This window comes from Bos indicus, chromosome 2 (assembly GCF_029378745.1).
Source record: "Bos indicus isolate NIAB-ARS_2022 breed Sahiwal x Tharparkar chromosome 2, NIAB-ARS_B.indTharparkar_mat_pri_1.0, whole genome shotgun sequence".
NCBI lineage: Eukaryota > Metazoa > Chordata > Mammalia > Artiodactyla > Bovidae > Bos > Bos indicus.
In genome coordinates, this window is record NC_091761.1 from 63,080,002 (window position 1) to 63,100,363 (window position 20,362).

General features: G+C 43.1%; 1 protein-coding gene across 6 annotated transcripts in view; it reads right to left on the reverse strand.

The window, feature by feature from the left end:
• The window catches only part of MGAT5 (alpha-1,6-mannosylglycoprotein 6-beta-N-acetylglucosaminyltransferase), a 397,375-nt gene that overhangs the window by 326,749 nt on the left and 50,264 nt on the right, over positions 1 to 20,362 (reverse strand). For 5 of the 6 annotated variants that reach the window (XM_070799869.1, XM_019973660.2, XM_019973651.2 and 2 more), the window contains exon 2: positions 10,661 to 10,710. The exons of the other annotated variant lie outside the window; for it this stretch is intronic. The gene's annotated coding sequence lies outside the window, so the exon portion shown is untranslated. The remainder of the gene's footprint in view (positions 1 to 10,660; positions 10,711 to 20,362) is intronic. 6 annotated transcript variants of the gene reach the window in all.

The window sequence follows — 20,362 nt, forward strand, 5'->3', positions numbered from 1 at the left end:
GGGCCATTTTAAACAACAAATCACCAGTCAAAAAAAAGAAAACTCAAAACATGCCAAGAGTTGCACTAATTATACCATGAAGAAGAAAGTGAAAGTGAAGTCACTCAGTCGTGCCCAACACTTTGTGACCCCATGGACTGTAGCCTACCAGGCTCCTCAGTCCCTGGAATTTTCCAGGCAAGAGTGGGTTGCAATTTCCTTCTCCATGGGATCTTCCCAATCCAGGAACTGAACCCAGGTCTCCCACATTGCAGGCAGACACTTTACCATCTGAGCCACCATGAAGAGGACACCTACTTAAAGTATAAGACCTGAAACAAAAAGGCAGAAGATCTCCTGAGCTGGGAATGCGCACATCAGTAACTCAAGTTGTCCTCCATTCTGTGTCTTTTAAAGGGTTGCACAAGCACTGCACTGATTTGGGTCTTATACACATAAATTTTAACAAGGAAGCAAATATGTACATACAGAATGTGCAAATAATGAGGATCAACTGTACTGAGTTGCTCTGAGTAGGTCTGATGATTCAATGAATGAATACAGATAAAGTGCTAAGAACATTGCCTTCCCTGTGTAGTAAAGTGTAAGTTGCTCAGCTGTGTCCTACTCTCTGAGACCCCATGGACTACATAGTCCATGGAATTCTCCAGACCAGAATACTGGAGTGGGTAGCCTTTCCCTTCTTCAGGGGATCTTCCCAACCCAGGGATCAAACTCAGGTCTCCTGCATCATAGGCGGATTCTTTACCATCTGAGACACAAAGGAAGCTGTGTATAGTAAGCACTCCACAAATGTTCTCTGTAATTATTAGGGAGTCAAACAAGTCCATAACGTATCACATGGTGTAAAAAGTTGAGCTCTTTCAAATCCTAAAAGATGATGCTATGAAAGTGCTGCACTCAATATGTCAGCAAATTTGGAAAACTCAGCAGTGGACACAGGACTGGAAAAGGTCAGTTTTCATTCCAATCCGAAAGAAAGGCAATGCCAAAGAATGCTCTAACTACCACACAATTGCACTCACCTCACACACCAGTAAAGTAATGCTCAAAATTCTCCAAGCCAGGCTTCAGCAATATGTGAACTGTGAACTTCCAGATGTTCAAGCTGGTTTTAGAAAAGGCAGAGGAACCAGAGATCAAATTGCCAACATTCACTAGATCATCAAAAAAGGAAGAAAGTTCCAGAAAAACATCTATTTCTGCTTCATTGACTATCCCAAAGCCTTTGACTGTGTGGATCACAATAAACTGTGGAAAATTTTGAAAGACATGGGAATATCAGACCACCTGACCTGCCTCTTGAGAAACCTGTACGCAGATCAGAAAGCAAGTTAGAACTGGACATGGAACATCAGACTGGTTCCAAATAGGAAAAGGAGTACATCAAGACTGTATATTGTCACCCTGCTTATTTAACTTATATGCAGAGTACATCATGAGAAACGCTGGGCTGGAAGAAGCACAAGCTAGAATCAAGATTGCTGGGAGAAATATCAATAACCTCAGATATGTAGACACCACCACCCTTATGGCAGAAAGTGAAGAACTAAATAAAGAGCCTCTTGATGAAAATGAGAGGAGAGTGAAAAAGTTGGCTTAAAGCTCAACATTCAGAAAAAAAAGATCATGGCTTCTGGTCCCATCACTTCATGGCAAATGGGAAAACAGTGGAAACAGTGTCAGACTTTATTTTGGGGGGCTCCAAAATCACTGCAGATGGTGATTGCAGCCATGAAATTAAAAGACGCTTACTCCTTGGAAGGAAAGTTATGACCAGCCTAGACAGCATATTAAAAAGCAGAGACATTACTTTGTCAACAAAGGTCCATCTAGTCAATGCTATGGTTTTTCCAGTAGTCATGTATGGATGTAAGAGTTGGACTATAAAGAGAGCTGAGCGCCGAAGAATTGATGCTTTTGAACTGTGGTGTTGGAGAAGACTCTTGAGAGTCCCTTGGATTGCAAGGAGATCCAACCAGTCTATCCTAAAGGAGAACAGTCCTGGGTGTTCATTGGAAGGACTGATGTTGAAGCTGAAACTCCAATATACATACTCCAATACTCCATACACATACTGTCTGCTCTCACATACATTCTCTGGACACCTTGTCCTTTTTGCAACATATGGTAGCAAACTCCATTTATCAATTTATCAAACTCTCCCGCCAACTAGCTTCCATGTAGCCGGGTACCAGCAGCTCTTGGGAAGACAGGAGCAGGAAAAAGGCGGGGGTCTCTCACCCCTTTTCCATCCACCCACCGGCATCTCTGCCAGGGATTCAGTCCTTTCTGGTATCATGGCCAACTCCCATGCCCCCTGCAGCCCCAGGGGTGGGTATCTTCCGGTGGCTGTACACAGTCTCTTTGGTATGTCATTGTCACCTCTTCCATCACCTACAAACCCAGTTTTCTGTAGAAAGTTCTCTGTTCACAATGCTTAGTCCAGTTATCCTGACATGCCACCACACATGACTCCAGAAGGACAGTAAACCAGGCAAATCTCCTGCAAAGACAGGCCCCACCACACACAGACGCCCCCATCCCTCCTGCAACCTCACCTCTCACATTTGGAGTCTCTGGATTAAAGACAAATAAAGGTCCTTTGGTTTCTCTTTTTTAATTCACTGCTTGCAGGGGGAAAAAATGCACTTACAAAACTATTAGAACTAAGCTATGAGAACTATTCTTCAGCTTTTTATCAAGTACATCACCTTCCCCATCTTTCAACATAGGCTCCTGGCTGCCCCTGCATCAAAGGCTTCTCGCTGTATAAGTGCTATTTACTTTAAAAAGATTAAGCAGTACTCTCAACTCCTACACACCTTGATTTTTTTAAAAAAAAAAAGATCCAAATGCAGCCAAGGGCACATGGCCAATTTACTCTCCTGGTCAGCACTGGCCACTGCTGGCTGCTGACAGCGGCTGGTATAATCAATGTCCATTAATCCTGAGGCAATTTCCAATCTTCTCCTCCCATTGTTTCTTATCCAGGGCATATAAAAATGTAACGCCTGACCATAATCACGTACAAGCATGTAAAGAGAAGTAAAGCAGCTCATGCAGATAAAAGGATGCAAGAATGAATCAGAGAAGCAGGAGGTGGTGGCGGGGGAGGGGATTGTGGGCAATGCTTGCTACGCACAGAACGCATATTCCTCTTCTCCCTGGACACACAACTGGATGAGGTGTCTCAGCAAGGGGCAGGGGCGGGGGCCGGTGTCCAGGGGACCTGTATCTGTGCCCCCTTCCACAGGCTAGAATGAGCACTGTAGGGTGATCCTGGAGGACAAGGGTTCACAAAGTCAAGCCCTATCCAGCCTTGGTCACGAAATAGCATTTTTTTTTAGTTGAAGTGTAGTTGATTTACAATATTTTGTTTCAAGTATATAGCAAAGTGATTCAGCCATACATATATATCTATATTCTTATTCTTTTCCATTTTAGGTTACTGTAAGATGTTAAATATTGTTTCCTGTGCTATACAGTGAGTCCTTGTTGTTTATTTTATATATGGTAAAGGGCTTCCCTGGTGGCTCAGAGATTAAAGTGTCTGCCTCCAATGCGGGAGACCCGGTTTCAATCCCTGGGTTGGGAAGATCCCCTGGAGAAGGAAATGGCAACCCACTCCAGTACTCTTGCCTGGAGAATCCCATGGACGGAGGAGACTGGTAGGCTACAGTCCACGGGGTCGAAAAGAGTCGGACACGACTGAGCGACTTCACTTTCACTTTCAATGTGCATCTGTTAATACCATACTCCCAATTTATCCCTCCCCCTCTTCCCCTTTGGTAACCATAAATGTGTTTCTTTGTCTATGAGTCTGTCTCTGTTTCATATACAAGTTTGTTTGTACTATTTTTTAGATTCCATATAGAAATGATATAATATTTGACTTTCTGACTTACTTCACTTAGTCTGATAATCTCTAGATCCATCCATGTTGCTGCCAATGGCACTATTTCATTATTTTCATGGCTGAGTAATATTCCGTTGTATATTTGTACCACATCTTCTTATCCATTCATCTGTGAATGGACATTTAGGTTGTTTCTATGTCTTGACAGTTATAAATAATGCTTCAAAGAACATGAGGTGCATGTATCTTTTCCAATCCAAGTTCTCTCCAGGTATATGCCTGAGAGTGGGATTGCTGGATCAGATGATATCTCTAGTTTTTTTTGAGGGACCTCCATATTATTTTCCTCAGTAGCTGCACCAATTTACATACCCATAAACAGTGTAGGGGGCTTCCCTGGTGGCTCAGAGGTTAAAGCATCTGCCTGCAATGTGGGAGACCTGGGTTCGATCCCTGGCTCAGGAAGATCCAATGGAGAAGGAAATGACAACCTACTCCAGTGTTCTTGCCTGGAGAATCTCATGGATGGGGGAGCCTGATGGGCTACAATCCACGGGGTCGCAAAGAGTCAGACACGACTGAGCGACTTCACTTCACTTCAAACAGTGTAGGAGGATTCCCCTTTCTCCAAACCCTCTCCAGAATGTATTATGCTAAATGAATTCTTTAAAAAAATGTTTATTTTTAATTAGAGGATAATTATTTTACAATATTGTGATGGTTTCTGCCATACATCAACATGAATTGGCCAAATGTCCCCTCCCTCTTGAACCCCCCCTCCCGCCTTCCCTCCCCATCCAACCACTCTGGGTTGTCACAGAGCACAAGCTTTGGGCTCCCTGTGGCAAACTCCCACTGGCTACCTATTTTACATACGGCAATGTATATGTTTCAATGCTATTCTCTCAAATCATCCCACCCTCTTCTTCCCGTACCGTGTCCACAAGTCTGTTCTTTATGGCTCCATCTCCTTTGCTGCCCTGCAAGTATGATCATCAGTACTATCTTTCTAGATTCCGTATATACATATTAATATATTTGTCTTTCTCTTTCTGACTTACTTCACTCTGCATAATAGGCTCTAGGTTCATCCATCTCATTAGAACGGACTCAAATGCATTCCTTTTTATAGCTGGGTAATAGTCCATTGTGTATATGAACTACAACTTCCTTATCCATTCATCTATTGATGGTCATCTAAGTTGCTTCCGTATCCTAGCTATTGTAAATAGTGCTGCAATGAACACTGGGGTACACGTGTCTTTTTCAATTACAGTTTCCTCAGGGTATATGGCCAGTAATGGGATTGTTGGGTCATATGATAGTTTTATTATTAGTTTTAAAAGGAATCTCAATATGTTCTCCATAGTGGCTATACCAATTTACATTTCCACAGCAGTATAAGAAGGTTCCCTTTTCTCCAAACCCTCTAAACGACTTTTTAAAAGGGGTTATTTCCCCATCTCCACCAGCCTAAAACTGTGAACGAGGGAAAAAAGCAAACTGGCACTGGGGGCAAAATGACTATCCACATTGAAACACACACAGGCACACACACACACGAGGTCCTTCTGTTACAGAAGGTCTTGAATGCATGGATGTGTCCTTTTCAAATGAGCTGGGCAGACACCTGGTCAAAGTGGCCATGGGGGTACATGAAATAATCCCCAGCATGTCCCTTCCAGACAGATCTCCAAAGGGAGAACCATCTGAGTGAGGGTCACAGGAATAAGCACTGTTCCTGGTTCCCCAGCTCCTGTTAGGGAGAACTGTGCCCTGCAGACCAACAACGCTTTTACTGTGTAGTAAAAAAAACAACAACAGGATTCAGAGAGGTCAGGGGGGGCCTTTCAGCAGAAACAAAGCTAAGACCCCCATCTCCCAGGTCAATGCTACTCCAAGCGGGGTGGGGGGCGCATCCACAGAGCAGGGCCAGTCCACAAAGAGTTTCTGGTCTCTGAAGTACCAAAACCGAGGGTAAGTGTTAACTTTTACAGCCAGCGGACAGGGTAATTTTATGTCTTTGAATCTCATAATAAAATTGAAGGCTTGTATTTTAGACTTCTTTTTTTATTTCACTTTTCTAGTAATTTATTTTTATGGTAACAGTCTGTGATGGTTTAGAATTTTAAAAGCTGGTTCTGTTTCTGTCGGTACCCAGAGTCCCCAGACTCTTCTACCAAGATCACTGCACCCTCTCCCCCAATCCTTCCTACCTCAGGCTCACCCAGGGTCTCCTCCACCCACCCTTCACCCTTCCTTTCCAGGAGGTGCCTCCCCTTAGACAGGTGAACTTTCCCGGAGCCCCTCCAATGAATGCACTGTGGATACCAATTCCTGTGAGCCATCCTGAGCTCAGGCCAAAAGGAAGTCAAGTGATTAATCAGTCCTCCATCCACACAGCTACAATAACACAGGACTCTGGTCCCAGAAAGGCTTCCCTGGTGGCTCAGTGGTAAAGAATCCATCTGCAATGCAGGAGACCTGGGTTTGATCCCTGGGTCGGGAAGATTCCCTGAAGGAGGATATGGCAACCCTCTCCAGTAGTCTTGCCTGGAGAATCCCATGGACAGAAGAGTCTGGCGGGCTACAGTCCATGGGGTCACGAAGAGTCAGACACGACTTAGCAGTTAAACAACAATGACAACAACTAGTCCCAGAAAGCAGTCACGGTACAAGAAGAAAGGACTGGAAACCTGTCAGTAGCTGTTACCCACATTAATTAACCCAAGAGAGAACCTCAGCATGCCTGACAGATGATGTCTATTCATCATCTCAACCTGGGATGAAAAGTGAAGGAGACTTTGCCTCTCTCCTCCAGGGAGATGGGGATACACGGAGAGATCCCACACTGGCTTGGACAGAAAGGAGAGATTATTTACAGAGTGAGTCATGTGTGTGAGTGAGTGTGTATGAGTGCGTGAGTGTGCACAAGTGTGTGCGTGTGCGTGCGTGAGTATGCACACATAAGAGCGAGTGTGCATATCAGAGACAGTGTGTCTATGTGTGTGGCATCAGGTATGATGAAGTATTATGGGAAGGGAAGGGGATGTGGAGACCACATTAGCTCTGCCCAACAGGACCCACTGAACAACACCTTACAAGGAAGCCCGAGCTAGTGGGGAGGAGGACCTGGAGAGAACGATTTAAACACATACATCTCCTTGAAAATGAATGCAGAGAAAACCAGACAAATGGCAATGATGGCCATGACCTAGCAGAAGGAACAAAAGAAACCCCAGGAAACAGCAGAGTCAGACAGCACCACCCGTTCCCAGAGTATGGACACTATGCGGGGCTCAGTGTCTATCTCGGTTCCAGGGAGACCACACTGTTTCAGAATTTCCAGAGACAAAAGGATAGTAATTTTAATTTTAATTTTCAGCACCTCTCAGTTATTAAGACATGTGTCAACCATGGATCAGAAAGGCAGGGAGTCAAGGGGGATGTAAATGAGCGAGTGTTCTGCTAAGTTGCTGCACTTTTATGGGTATTAGAAATTTAAAAAATTTTTTTTCAAGTAAACCAGAGAACAGATGCATGACACTGTTTTGAAACTTCTTGCCATGAACAGGGAGCTCTGATTAGAGCCTGTCCAAACTGGGCATGCCTTGGGAAGACAACTGCTCTGCTGTTCCCTGTCTGGTCCAGGGACAAGACAAGGGGTGGCCCCTGCCTTGACCTCCGCCCTGCACCCCCACCTTTCCCTGAGGCCAGCATTGCTAACCCAATGTGGTTGTTATCAACGGGCAGCAGCTCTCTAGATACAACATAGGCACCTCATGGGCTTTGACAAGGAGGACTGAGATGGAGTTCCCATGCACGCCACAGGCAGAGGGCCAGGGAGGTGACAACCACCCTCAGCTGCTTTTCTTCCCAAAGCCTGTGGCCACCATCAAGCTGGCTCAACAGCCTGTCCTGCCTCACTCCAGGCAGGCCACACACTGGACTCAGCTGCCTAGCATATGGCCGAAGTCAAGCACCGACATTTCCTATGACAACACTCATGTCCCAGGAACCACAGAAAGAAATCTGAGCACAAAGAGTGAAGGCTGTTTCATTTTAATTGCACCCCAGGCATGCCATCTAAGCACCCCCCTTTCTGTTACACCTCTTCCAGGATTACTCATCTTTGACGCCAACAGGAAAACATCATGAACTTGAAACCCCATCATCTGGATTTGTGGATGATTGTACTTCAGTGCCTGCACTAGCAGGATACAAATAAAATGAAACCAAACTTTTCTACCTAAGACCTGTTTCTCTCTGACATTCGTTGTTTCAGCTCATCCTGAAGCCACATGCCAGGATCTTCACTCCCCACCAGTGATGTGAAGGGAGTAAGGCCAGTCCTCCTGCTTAAGAAATTTACGGTTTACACAGAGCCACAATGAATACAGCGCCTTCCGCTGCCCTCCCGCATCTCCTCCGCTTTCTTTTGCAATGTGTTCATGTGATCTACTGGGGTGGCTATGGTTTTAATTTGTATTTTTTTATCATCAACACTGCATCTTTCAGACATCCCTGGTGGTCCAGCGGTTAGGAGTCCTCCTGTCGATGCAGGGGACACAGGTTCCATCCCAGCCCAGGAAGATTCCACATGCTGCAGAGCAACTGAGTCTATTCGTCACAACTGTTGAGCCCGCGCTCCACAAGAGAAGCCACTGTAATGAGAAGCCTGCGCCGCAACTAGAGAAGGCCTGCACACAGCAACAGTGACCCAGCACAGTCACAAATAAATACATTTAAAACAAAACACGACATCTTTCTCTTCCAGTCCTATCTCCAGAAACAAAATGGAGAAGATTTTCTTTGAGAAATTAAGGCATAAAAAAACAGGTGTGGGATCTACCAACCTATTTGAGAAACACCCTTTTTTTTTTCCCCTACACGCATTTCTTACCACAGACTCCACGGCAGAGCTCAAGAGTCATTTGTTTGCAGAAGCCAACCACCTCCCTGATCTAAACTAACAGTTTAGATCATACATAAACCCAAGCAGAAAGCTGGGACATCTTTTTCCCAGCTGAGTCAGAAGAGAGATGATGGGTTTACAAACTGGCCAGGGGACAAAGGTAACTGCTTCTTCCACCTTCAGGAAGACCCAACCATTGCCCAAGCCCTGGGCGTTGTCGAAGTGTGGAGAGTGTGCTTTCTATCCTGAACGCTATTTAAAGGATGATAAGAAACGCAAACTCATCTGTGATATGGCTTTCAAGTTATAAATGTCAATGACAGCCAGTCTGCTGCGTTGGGAACTCCTCCAACAGGTTGACAACGGCCCAATTCCACGGCTCTGGAGGAGGCCGACAGACAGCTGCTCTTTCAGCAGTTATTTCGAAAGGAGCCAAGAGGCCCTTCCAAAGGCAGCTAGGTGCTGGCACACTGAAGGGGGAAGGTGATGCCATTCCTGGTGGCAGACAGGCACAGCCCAGGAGTGCCACGAGATGCCGACATGTCTGCCTGCTCCATGGAGACTGTTAACCCAACAGAGTACAGGGGGCAAAAGATACCACAGGAGAGCCAGAAAGATGCGTATCCTTCCCAGAGCACAGGCCACAGGACCTGGGTACCAGGGACCACAGACCCAGTCCTGAGTCTTCACCATGTCAGCCTGCTATGCCCCCAGCTGCCACACTTGGCAACTCTTGAAGGGCAGTGAACGAACTTCCCTATCTGTCAACACTACACTAGTTTCAGACAGACCCTGGAAGACAGATGGTTTAACTAAACCAATCTCTGAAATGAAGCTCATTCCCTTTAAGTCATGTGTGTGATGTGGGGGTGGGGAGGGTGTGTAAGATGGATTAAATATGCTTGTTCCATCTCAGACAAAATCCCATATCTTTAGAGATGCAAAATCTTTTTGAGGTTCTGAAGGAGACACTTCTTATTTTCTCTGGTTTCTCCCAGCGGGACAAACTCTCAAGGTGACAGGGAGAAGCCTCTGATAAAAGTCACGCGGTCACATGATTTGAGTTCTAACTAAGGCTTTTATTCACAGACATTCATCTGCTTGTCAGCTGCTGGGGTAGTTTTTCTTCTGTGATGTTGTTAAGGACAAAATTTGTTCAAAGACCACACACATGAAAGAAACACCAATTATGAATGCTTAATGTTTCATTCTGCTGGCCCCATAACCTCAACACCCAAATCTATCAGCCTGTAAAATCCAAAAATTCTGCTCCCAAGTTGAAAGTCTGATTTACCAAGGTGACTCTCAAAGGTAGCTTAGATCATGGTTTTAAGCACTCAGGACTATTCGTACTAGAACAGGAGCGTACTTAGCAAATTGCTTCCTCCATAAAATACGTTTGTAACTGGGGCTAAGGAAAATATACTCTTTTACAACATTCTTTGATACGGACACAGTTCAGAGATCATGCAGTCATCATGAGTCACACTCTCCAGTTCATTGGCTTTGTTATGTTCACACCACGATCCTCTGTGTCTGAAGGGGTCTGCACTTCTATCTAAGAGTATCTGGCCAAGATTCAGTTCGATACAATTATGTTTGATAACGACTGAATACAGTAATAGATGGCCTTCTGCTCCAGTCACTTTACTAATTCGAAGCAGATAAAACATCCTTGCCCAATTAACCCAAATGATAAATTTCACCAGGTCTTAACCAGATAGCCAGAAACGTACATGCCCTTGGGACTGAGTCGCACTAGAAGAGTGATCCCCTGGCCTTTTGGGTCTTGATGGTTCCAAATGCTCTGACTCAAGTACTCAGTCCTCTCCCTAAGGGCAAATATCCCAGTCTGTGCTTAAATATCTGTTTATCATAGTACTTACATGGCCTGATGGCTCTGCCTCCAAAGTCCACGTTAGAACAGTAATCACTCCTGCAATCACAAAGACAAAGACATCTTTAAGTTTCTCCTCTTTATGGACTTGAGCCACTGCAAACAGACAGGCTGACAAAGCGCTTCTACGAACTATGCCTCACATTTTGGAACCCAACTGCCTTTTAAGATAAACACCTAAAAATAGCTAGATGAGAATTCCCTATCACTCCAACACCCAGAGGCATATCTCTAAAAAATTACATTATCTCACTTGTTAGGATCCAAATCCATCCATTATTAGTTCAGCAGGAATAAGGCTCCATTTGGCAAAGATGGAGCATCTCCACAAAACCACTCTCTTGTTCTAAGTCTCAGGAGGCATTAAACCAAAGCTTTTACCAGTCCTAATGCTTTCCGGACTGGACTACATTAATTCATACACACAGTCTCAAGTATATGCATACACACAATTTTAAAAATACATAGCTCAGTGACAAAAAAACCAAGGAGTTTGCAGTACATGATAAAGCCAATTGAATGACAAGCCTGTTCATTTAAATATAACATTACTTGCAGCTGCTTCACCTTGAAAAAGCAAACCAGAAGAGCCGTAAAAAGCCATTTTAGAAATATATCTACTATGTGCTTGTGATATCACTAATATTTTTCCTAAATAACACTCCTTTTCAGTAAAAGGGGGAAAACAGTCCTTTTACAGATAACATACAGTGTGTTTCTGATATTCATGGAATTTATCAGCAGATAATTATAAAACTGAGAGCTCAGTAGAGAGAGGGAAGGAGGGAGAGAAAATAAGGACCATACTGCACAGATCCACCTGCAAGCTGACTATCCAGAAGTTTTTTAAAACTAGCCAACAGGTCTACCTCTTCCATAAGCCCCTCATGGAAGAACATGTACCATCTTCTGCTGAAAAACATTTGATAAAGTTTTGCTTTTTATTTCCAAATATGGTCTGCAACATATAACTTCCCTTCACAGTACTAACATTTTTGTGTGTGTCAACAATCTCTGAACAATAGCAGAGGGCTGTGCACTGGGGCAACTTATAAGAGCAGATTCAATCTATCACCATTCCAAAACCATGATTTCCATGAAACAGTCTGGCCTCAAATGTTTGCTAAGGAAGGGTAGAAGGCTGGAAGGGTACCAAATTAATGCCAGTGATCACATGACCCTTTTAATACCAGCTATTATCTGAGATAGCTTTGAGGTGAAGGAATGGGTTGTGAAACTGGGTTATCATGATACAGGAAAAGCTACTATCTCCTGTAAGCAGCACCAAGATATATTTAGAGAAAACAATCCTAAGCACCTTCATCAACATTAAAAATACATTCTTTTGTAGTGGTATCAGCTAACAAAATGAACACCTCTGTGGCTCCGACCTGAATAATATCAACTTACTTTCAGTGCTCTTTTCTGTATGTTTTCATAAACATCTAATTTGTTGTATTACATGGTAGTCTGCCTTTGGATAGTGTGATCCAGTGCACAGGCTGTGGTGGCTAATGAATCATACAGTAGTGAGACTGGTATGATTCATAAGTCAAAATGCTCATCATGTGCCAAAAGGGAAAAAAAGTTCATTATCTTTTACCTCCCCCAATGCTTTCAAATCTGGATTTTTTTATTCTTTCATAATACTCATACTAATAAAGAACTCAATCTTGACTTCACCTTAAAAATCAGGCAAACTACTCCCTGAGTCATATGAAAATATACATTAGTAAAATTCATGGTCACCAAGAAGCCCAAAGGCCATTCATTTTTATCCTCAGCAAAACTTTAAAGTTCAGCTAATCTTAAATATCATTTCCTACAGAACCACGTATATAATATTAATGAAAGTTTAGAACTATTTTTAGCTGTGTTTATAGGTAAATGTCTTAGATAAATGTTCTCCATCCCCATTTTCCAAACAGCACCACTCCATAGCTTTCATCAAGATTTTACCCAAAAGTATCTTTTCTGTAAGTTCCCTCAATCTCATCTTGGGTGTATGCTTTGATTTCCCACCTTAATTAAACCTAACTGTGAAAACACTTGTAAATAGATTCTTCAGGCAAGAATACTGGAATAGATATCAGTTCCCTTCTTCAGGGAATCTTCCTGACCCAGGGATTGAACCCGGGTCTCCTACATTGCAGGTGGTTTCTCTACCGTCTGAGCCACCAGGGAAACCCGAAATAGAGATCATGGGAGTGCAACTCAATCTAAAAAGAATAAGACGGCAATCATTGGGGATGGACAGTGAAAGAGTAGTTAGGAAAAACTGGAGCATCATTTTCAGACATTTACCCCTCTCAATCTATAATTTGGATAAAATATATTATGGGTGACCCACAAACAAAATAACCTGCTTGATGAGTTCTGCCCTCTAGACTGGCATTCTATTAGAAATCTGCATCTGAGTATCTTGCCTATCGCCCCTTCCCCAGTCAAAGCATCTTGAAAGGGGAGCCATGATAAATCCAGCTTGTTGAAGGACCACCTCTGCAGTATCTACTCTGCATATGATGACACAGGATGACAGAGGCCAATTCCAGGCATGTGGATCTCACACCTCCCTGTCCCTAATGCCTTTCAACACTGTCATCTGTCAGGTTGATCCCTTTTCAGTTTTACACTCACGAGTCCCTCTTCTTATTTCCTATAGACAGTACCTCTCCAAATGGAGAATCTCAGAATCTTGATGTAACCTCAGATACAACTCCAAGCAGACTTTCCCTCCCCACTTTTCCACAGTCTAAGCAAAGGTGACTCACTGAGAGCACCAAAGCTGTCCCGAATATAGATTCATGTGAGCAAACAGTTCAAGGGAGCCTACTGCTCTGCCGAAAATATTTTCATGCCTAGAACAAAGATTTTCAATGATGAGACCACTGAATGGTACACATTAGAAACAAATCATGACCATCACTATACGCCTTACTTTTTAAAATTTTTTCACTTCCTTAAAGAAGTTTTTAAAATTGAAATGTACAACTTCATGTTAGTTTCAGGTGTACAGCACAGCAATTCAGTTCATGCATATGTATATACACAATATACACTTCTTCAAATTTTCTTCCCTTACAGGTTATTACAAAATATTGAGTATAATTCCCTATTGTTTTAAGTCATTCAATCTCCCCTAAAGAACATCAGACAGTCACAGAGGAAAGAAGTCCCATAATGACAATCCTGGCATCATATGGCTTTCACCTTGGGTTGGGCAGACTGACTAAATGTACTGCAAGTGCAATGCCGCCTAGTAACAAAGATCTAGAGAAGACCTTGACAACAGAACTTGCATAATCTTGACCTTTGTTTGGTTTTGTCTAATCAAGGCTCCACAGAGAGCTCCCCAAAGTAAACTCCAATCTAAATCTGCCCCCCAAGGCTCCCACTGTGGACACAAACGCAAGGCTCAATCTCACAACCAAAGGCTCTATCTTCTTGGGTCTGAGGAAGAGGCAACCTCAATGTCTCTGTCAGAAATGATGGGGAGACTCAAGGACTATCACAGACAAAAAGCGCAGCTGCCACATCAGAGGGGCAGCAAATCCTCTACAAATGTTAGTAATTATTACTATTGTGTTGTTACTGCTATCAGAGGATAATAAACTAATAGGATAATAAAAGGGCAGTTCTAGAACCAGTCAGAAGTCTGGAAGCACAGCCTGGTGGTGCCCAATGTGTTACATCTTCATTTTGCTAACAGCTATTTTGGCAGGTGGTGGCTCAGGAATAAAGAATCGATGCAGGAATGCAATGCAGGAAATACAGGTTCAATCTGTGGGTCAGGAAGATCCCCTGGAGAAGGAAATGGCAATCCACTCCATCATTCTTGCCTGGGAAATCCCATGGACAGAGGAGCCTGGCGGGCTATACTTCATGGGTTTGCAAAGAGTCAGACACAACTTAACGACCACATCACCGCCATTTTATCAGGCAGGTGTGACAATTACAATGATTCAGTGGCTTGGACCCTGGAATACCCTTACTTAGCAAGACTGTTACCCTGTAGATGGTTCCCAGGTAAAGTGCTTGATTTACAAATTAGCAAAAAATATTCAAATCTTGCAACGTTTCAATTCATCACTAACTTGAATTAGAGAGAGAATACTTGTAGCCAAAAAAGTTTATCCAAGATTTTATCAAGACACGATGACAGCAGGTCAGGGGACCACTTATGTAGACTTGCAACTATTTTTAACATTGACAGTGTCACAAAAAGCAGATCCCCTTTACAAAACTTGTACATAATCCCAAACAAAACTTGCTATTTTCATAAAAATTATTTTAAGAGGCACAAGGGAAATTCATCTTAAAATTCTGTTTTTGGAACCATCCCCACATTACACCTGTTTCTCTCCCACAGCCCAACAGTTCTCAATGTATAGGCCCAGATCCAGAAACACCAACATCATCTGGGAAGTTGGGGATGCAAAATCTCCGACCTGGCCACCACACACCTACCGAATCAGAAATTCAACTGGGACGCAGCAATCTGTGTGTACAAGCCCCCCAGGAGATGGTGATGTACCCTCAAGTCCAAGAAGTGCTGACACTACGCTATTCACATGTGGCTGGGGACACCACTTCAGGCAGCTCTTTTCCCTAAAAGACGATCTGGCATTTTTCTGTGCCTTAAAAACCCGCTATAAGATGATGTCAACTGTTCCCTTCTATTTTTAATTCCTCATGATGAGGCTGAAGATGATTCATTCGGCACCTTATGTGATCACTTAAATAGTAAGGCTCCCTGTCTCCCACCCCTAATGGAAGGTGACTGCTGCCTGTTAGCGCTGATGTAATTACAAGAACGATTCAGCAACAAAAGCCTGTCGTTTATCAACCTCAGTGAAAGCTGTAATAGAGAGTTATAATTATAATGCTCCATTCTTTTCCATAATGTGTTCATAATAATGTATCCTTTGAAACTGATCATACCACATGTCATAACAAGGAAACACACAACCCGGGATCAAATTTAGTTTATTGTAAATAGAAATCAAAACTGTAAGTGTTTGGGCAAATCCTTTCAACTGACAGGAAACAAGGATGCATTAACCATCTGGCTTGATCTCACTTATCTACATGGAATATGAAAAAAAGAAAGTTGACTTAAGGCTTTCCATGGGCCCTAAAGTGACCTCAATACTGAATGGTCTTATCACCAGACATCACCCATCATCTGATTATCAAAGCGGGAAGCATTAAGGGGCATTTCTGAAATAATAAATAATCCTTTTCTATACCTTTAATTTGTTGAAGTGTGTATTAATTCGAAGTTAATATCCTACCTGCTGTGAGGCCTCCTGATGGATTGTGACTACCGATGTTATTATTAATTTCCCTTTCCTTTTTGATTAATTTCACACTTAGGCTGGAGAAGAAAGGCGAGATTAATGATGTCTGGAAGACAATGTTTGGTTCTTGTAAGATACTAAATTAACTTCAAGTGTTCAAGTAAACAGAAAACCCAGATAAGGATATGATAATGGAATCATATCCCAAAGATGTCTGAGGTACCACGCAAACACCCACCCATAACCCCAGGGAGGGTGTGAGCCGTGAACTCCAGTTAATACTCTTCTGGGATGTAAGGAGAATGAAAGCTGAAATTCTGAAGATCTCAATACACACTGATAAACTTGTGCCCCTACCAGTGACTGCAGCCATGCGTTTATTTATCATACTATAATTCTCGATTTTGCAAGGGTCCCTCTGTGTATTAGCCTCTTCACACCCTTTTTGTCATCTCTCCAATCTCTCTAGGACAATCTCAGGATGTGAAGAGTCAGATCTCCTTCAGAGGATATACAGAAAAGGAGTATAAACTCAGTTGTGTGATGCACTTTAATAGTCAGGGAACTGTGTGTGTATATACTAATCCTATTTCCAATAACAATGTCTACATTCTTTGAGAACCTTCTATGTGCCAAGACACTAGAAGCTTGACACTAGCATAAGTCATCTAATATAACAAAAGCTCTTGGAGGTACTATTGATATTATACACATTTTACAGATCAAGAAACAAAGGCTTAGAAACCTAAATATCTCGCATAGGTAGCCACCATTTTCATATTGATCTGTCAGGCTCCCAAGCCTGAAGTCTTCCATATCATACTGCTTCCCTGGGAGTGCAAAGAAAGAGAACACTTATACCTGCATGGACTTTATTCCAGATGACGTAGAAGCTACAGGCATGCCATTATCCTCTAAGAAACTTTCCTGCCTACTCTAGCTCCACTGACCCAAGTCTTCTTTGAAGTCTAAGATTAAAAAAAATTTTTTTTTTATAATACAGCATAGTTGATTAACAATGATGTGTTAGTCACAGGTGTACAGCAAAGTGATTCAGTTACACCCATACAAGTATCCATTCTTTTTCCATTTAGGTTAGTACAGAATATTAAGCCGGATTTCCTATGCTATACAACAGGTCCTTGTTGGTTATCAGTTTTAAATATAGCCATGTGTACATGTCAATCCCAAACTCTTCATCTATCTCTCCTCCTCCCACCCTTTCCTAGTGGTAACCATTAAGTTCATTCTCTAAGTCTGTAAGTGCTCCTGTTTTGTCAATAGTTTTTTTAACTTACAAAGTTCATTTGTATATATATTGTTTGTTGTATATGTATTGTGTATATATACATTTTTAGATTTCTGAAATCTAACATTTAAATAAAATTCAACAATCCTACACTATCTCTTAAACTTTCTCATGTCCATTAGAGTACCCTTATTTTAAGACATCTCCCATCACAAACAAGCCTGCTCAACTAAGACCTATATTCAAGTGCTAAACACAGCCAGCAGTCATCTCTGGCCACTGTCTAGATCAGGGTTCATCAATATAGTTGTCAGTTACTACATATGGCTATTTAAATTTTAATGACAAGTAAATAACAGTTAAAATTCAGTTCCTTAGCCACACTAGGCACATTTCAAGTGTTCCATAGCTTCACATGGCTAGTGGCTGTCACACTGTACAGCAGAGACACAGAACATCTCCATCACGGCAGAAAGTTCTACTAAACAGCACAGGGGTAGACTTATTTCAGGACAGCACTTTTTCATCTAACATCCTTCCAACACTGTGTAGGAGGACACAGCCTCTTCACAGAACTAATTAAGGGCTTCAGACCTATGAGTTTTCAGATGTCATCTTTTAAGGAATACCACTGAGAAGTTAGGTCACTTAGAAAACTTATAAATAAGGCAAGCAGACCTACCTCATAGCATAGAGAGTGTCAGAAACGAGAGGCGCTAAGAAACAATCATTATAAGGCGCTGCATTCAGGAATAACCGCTGTCATGGAACCACAGGTCACGATTCACCAGAACAACCACACAGACACTTGCACAACCACCCACACACGTTTCTCTAGGCTCGTCCTCACCAAAGCCCTCTCCAGTATTTCTCCTGGACAAGACAAGAGCCCTACATTTGGTCTTTTGTTTCTAATCACCAAGCAAGAAAATCATTTTTCAATCAGACTGGTATTTCCCACCAATCACTCTCAACTGCTTCATTAAAAGTTGGAGAATTAGTAATGAGACAAGCTTTTGGTTTCAGAGACAGTAGGCTCGAAAAGAGAGCCTCAGTCTCCTCAGTGACCCCTGTCCTGGAAGTAGTTACTTAAAAGATTTCCAAGAATTAAAAAATTCGAGAAACTCTGGGTATAGCTAACCTTTGGGGGAGGATCCCAAAATACAGTGTTCGTTACTGTTGGATTAGAACAGCCTTGGGTGGGACTCACTGAGTGACAAAGAGGCAAAGTCACGGGTCTGACCTTTGAGTATTACAATCTGCAAATGCCCTGCACGTGGCATTTCTTATCTCCCTCCATTCTTCATTGCTTTCTCCTTCCTCCTCCCCCACTATCATCAGACCTCTAGGACTGAATGCCATGCCCAAGACAAGCCAACCTTCACGGCTGCTGACATTGGTCCAGAAAGTGGTAGATGGATGTCTGAATGCCACCTCCACTGCCAAGAAGGAGAGTTTTCTGAAGAAAATGCAAATCAAGTCATCCTGTTAGGAGGAGGTGATGATAAACTAACACGTCCCTTTCTTAGAGCCTATGAAAGTCATCTCTAAACTCCCAACTCAATCACAAGTAAGGCCGACTTCTGCCTCTCCTGTCGGCATTACTCACCTTTGCTTAAGGAGCACAGCCCACTGAATCACTAACTCTAAGGAGAGGCCCAGCATTAACCCTTTCCTCCCCAGTAGCTCACAACAGCATTCTCACCTGGGGGACCTTTCTCCAGCCTCATCCGTCCACCTCCCAATCCATTCCTGACCACCTGCCTGATGAACCTTGGGAAGAACCTCCTAGGCCAGGCCATTCCACGTCAATAAGATAGCCCAAGTGCCACCATCTCGAAGATCAAAACTTAGCCTCTAAGGTTCTCCTGAATTAGGATGGATGGCTCTGCTCAAGCCAACTTGTCTACTTTTTCTCCTTCTTGCCTTCAGGTCTTCCCCGCCCCCAATACAACCAACTTACCCTCCATAAACATCTGCTCTGGGGAACTCTCACAGGCCCTGAAATGCCCATCACCTCCCATGTGTGGTAAGACCTATAACCAGTCAGCTCCTCAAGAACAGGGCGTGTCCTACACTTTCCCAGTATTTTTGCATAGAATTTCAGACCCAGACTCTTACACACAAATTGATGCTCTGCAAGTATTTGATAATCACTGAAAATAGCTTCTGTCCATGCTTATAAATCCATCATTTCAACAGTGGATTTTCAGACCACTAAGACCCCTTCCATATCCAGTTTGCTCGCTGTGAGCCTAAGGAGGCTCTGGACTCTGTGTTGTGATTCCCACTCCACCATCTTCCAGGAAATGCACTTAACACCTCGGAGTCTCAGCATCCTGTTTTGTGAAACCAAGGCCCTAACAGTAGTAGTAGCTGTAATACCACCACCATCAACACCCCCCACCAGCTGTGGGCTAGAAACAATGGGAAAGCACTTAGCACAGGACTGAGCACACAGCAGGCATTCAGTAACTGTTACCTTTACCTCTTTCTCCTATTATTATTAAGTTTCCTTAAAGGGGCTTCCCTTGCGGCTCAGCTGGTAAAGAATCCGCCTGCAATGCGGCAAACCTGGGTTCAATCCCTGGGTTGGGGAGATCCCCTGGAGAAGGGAATGTCTACCCATTCCAGTATCCTGGCCTGAAGAATTCCATGGACTATATGGTCCACGGGGTCGCAAAGAGTCGGACACGACGGAGCGACTTTCATTCACTCACTTCTTTAAGGGGACACAGAACATAGTTGCTTTAACATGGTCCTGTAATAGCAACCTGTGTTCAGATCCCAACTCAGCTCAGATCCCAGCTGTAGGACCTTGGGGAAATTATTGCACTCAGCTTCAGAATCTTCAGCTGTAAAAGGGGTTAATAATCCACCTTAAAGGGCTAGTTTAAGAATAAGGAAATACACCTAAAGTTCCCAGTACTTAGTCAGCAATTCACTTCATGTCATTTACTAAACATGATTTTACTTCAGTCAAAACACAACTGAAAAGGGAAAAAAAAGAAAAAATCCATGTAACCTCACATCCCTGTCACCCCACCCCCTTTGAGTCACATTAACCCCATACACAAGACTCCGGGCAATCTGAAACTGAGCAGGACGCTGTGGGGGGCTCTCCTGGGTACAAGAGCCTTTC